The sequence below is a fragment of the Arachis ipaensis genome, chromosome B06 (genome assembly GCF_000816755.2).
Source record: "Arachis ipaensis cultivar K30076 chromosome B06, Araip1.1, whole genome shotgun sequence".
Taxonomy (NCBI): Eukaryota; Viridiplantae; Streptophyta; class Magnoliopsida; order Fabales; family Fabaceae; genus Arachis; species Arachis ipaensis.
The window spans coordinates 11,278,719-11,281,884 of record NC_029790.2 but is presented as its reverse complement, the minus strand read 5'-3'; the positions used below and the strand labels follow the sequence as shown (position 1 = coordinate 11,281,884).

The 3,166-nt window shown below is 31.5% G+C and overlaps 1 long non-coding RNA gene across 1 annotated transcript in view; it reads left to right on the top strand.

Annotated features, from left to right (window-relative positions):
* Positions 1-628, top strand: part of LOC107645978 — a 2,200-nt gene extending 1,572 nt beyond the window's left edge. The window contains exon 4 of the long non-coding RNA XR_002349630.1: positions 479-628. This is a non-coding gene — a long non-coding RNA (uncharacterized LOC107645978). The remainder of the gene's footprint in view (positions 1-478) is intronic.

Sequence of the window (3,166 nt, the reverse complement as noted above, 5' to 3'; positions counted from 1 at the left end):
TCAAGCTATGATCAAGAAGCTTTACCTTAAGTTACCAAGAATAAACCACCAGTTTCTTCTTTCAAATTGCTAAAGAGCAATGGAACCATCATCTTTCCATTTTGTGGATGGCTGCTGCTATAATATACATATAATTCAGACATTTATCTATTTATTTTTTAAAGATATGTTCTTTAACTACCTTTCTATTGATTTTATATTATTTATTGTTTCTAATATTGCTTATGGTTGTTCTGTTGTTCTGTTTTACTATACTATCATATACATAAATATTGAGAATTTACTATTAACTATTAAGTGACGACTAATTATAAAAAAATTATAATAAATAATAAATAATCTTATTTCATTGATATTCTTACATAAATAACACTCATTATTGGTTCCTCTCTAAAAGAAGGTGGTCAAGGTGATAAATATGTATCTTCATGCTTTTCATGCTAAGACTTTTAGCTTCTTTCTTTAATTTTTTTTCTAGGCAAAAAAGAAGGTGGAACTCTTGGAGTCCAGGATCTGGCACATTTTCTTGCAACAGCCAAATTTATGGGATCTCCAAGCTCCCATTTAGATTTGTAGTACTCTAACTTCTTACAATCCCTGATTCTACTGCTTTCTTTATTAATAACAGGTGAATATATACAGTTTTATGCATCCCTTACTCTATTGCTTTCTTTGTTGCAATTCCTTTTGTTTCGGTCTTCTTCCTTTCTTTTTAGAGTTGGCATTTGATTGATGGATTATTGCGTTTATTTTCTATTTTTATTTTTTTAATAGTAGTTTTATGTTGTTTTAATTTGAGAGTGACATTACTATTATATTTTTCAATATATTTTTTAAGCATATTTTAAAATCTTGATTTTCATTTCATATAACTTCACTATAATCTTATTTTTCCAATATATTATAGACTAAGATTCTTAACACTCCTCATTTTGAAACTCCATTTTTCTTTTGTTATCTTTTTCTTAGGCATTAGTATGAGATTGGGTTCTATTTTGATGTGAAGTATTTTGAGCACATCGCTTAATAGTAAATTTAATGGTGTTGATAAGTTCCTTTCTGCATTCACAAGGATTGATGAGAATGAACATTAAACCTATATCTGCATTAATTTGAATAAACAAGTAAGTTTTCATAAGATTTCTTAGTGGTGTCTGACGAACGAAATTCCTGTGCGGTCTAGAATTTTCACAAAATAAATTCTCGTTGCAAGTATAGCTTCTAAATCGGCAAGGAATCCCTTTCGTACAAATGTTTTGGTTGTCACAAGTAACAAACCCCTAAATAAATTGATAACCTAAGTATTTAAACCTCGGATCGTCTTCTCAAGGAATTGCAGGGAGGTGTTCTTATTATTGGTTATGAGTTTTAAATTTGTAAATTGGGGATTTTTTTAAAATAAGGAACATGTAATTTAAATGACAGGAAAAATAAATTAATAATAATAAAACTCTTGGCAAGGTATGAGAATTAGAATTTCTATCCCAGTTATCCTTATCAGATGTGATGAGAATTGGGTTTTAATCCCACTTAGTTAAGTCAAGTGGACTAATTAGCTTGATCCTCAAGTCCAAGTCAATCCTTGTGGGAAGACTAGCTTTAGAGCGATCCAAATCAATTAGTAATCTGCCAATTTCAATCACTACTGAGTACTGAGTTTGACAACTCAAGTGTTACCAATTACTTAACCAAAGCCAAAAGGAAGAAAATATCTAAATTAAATTAAAAGTATCCATATAAATAAAGCAAAATAAAGTCAAATCTGAAATACCTCAAAATATATTAAATAGAAAACTAATCTAAATAATAAGAGTTCATAAACCAATTTGAGAAAATAAATAAAAAGAACATTAAACCTGAAAATTGAGAAAAATGAAATCCTAAAAGTAAGAAAAATCCTAATCCTAAAACCTAAGAGAGAGGAGATAATCTCTCTCTCTAAAAACTACATCTAAATCATGAAAAGTGAATAATGGAAGACCTCTTCATGAATAGATATATTTTTTCACTTTATAGCCTCTAATTTGTATTTTCTGGGCCGAAAACTGGGTCAAAAATAGCCCAGAAATCGCCCCTAGCGTATTCTGGTACATACAGGTCGTGAAAAAGTGATGCAGAAGCGTCGTCTAAGCGTTTGCATCACCTGGATTCGAGGCAGTTATGGCAAATTATATATCATTGCGAAGCCCCAGACGTTAGCTTTCCAACGCAACTGAAACCATCTCATTTGGACCTCTGTTGCTCAAGTTATGACCATTTGAGTGCAAAGAGGTCAGGCTGGACAGCTTAGCAATTTCTTCAACTTCTTGTATTCCTTCCACTTTTGCATGCTTTCTTTCCATCCTCTGAGCCATTCCTGCCCTGTAATCTCTGAAATCACTTAACACATATATCACGACATCGAATGATAATAAGAGAGGATTAAAGTTAGTAATTTAAAGGCCAAATAAGCATGTTCTCAATCATAGTACAAAATCGGGAAGGAAAATGTAAAACATGCAAACAGTATGAATAAGTGGATAAAGAGTTGATAAAAACTACTCAATTGAGCACAAGATAAACCTGAAATAGTGGTTTATCAACCTCCCCAGACTTAAACATTAGCATGTTCTCATGCTAAGTTCAAAAGAAGCTAGAAAGAAGTGAAGAGGAATGATAGAGAGCATGCAATGCAACCTATCTATGTGAATGCAACTACATGCAAAATGTTTCTACCTACTTGGTTAAAAGTAAATAAGTCCTCCAAGACAAATGTGAATCAAATTCCACTAATTCAAATTATACCATAAAAGATAAGTAAACTTGTAAGAAGATAGCTCATGAAAGCAGGGAACATAGAATTAAGCACTGAACCCTTACTGGTAGTGTATATCACTCTAACTCTCAAGTATCTAGGGTCAATCACTCTACTCTTCCCTAGTCATGCTCTCTCAACCTTGTTCTTCATCTAACCAATCAACAAATATTTAGTATACCAATACAAACATCATGAGGTCTTTTCAGGGTTGTAATGGGGCTGAGGTAGTAATTTAATTATTTTGATTTCACATGAGCATGCTTCCTAAATTTTCAAATAACTTATTCAATTTAATTCCCCCTTTTTTTTTCTATCATCCCATGTTCCCATAAAATTCCCCATACTTAAATTATACACAATATCTATCTT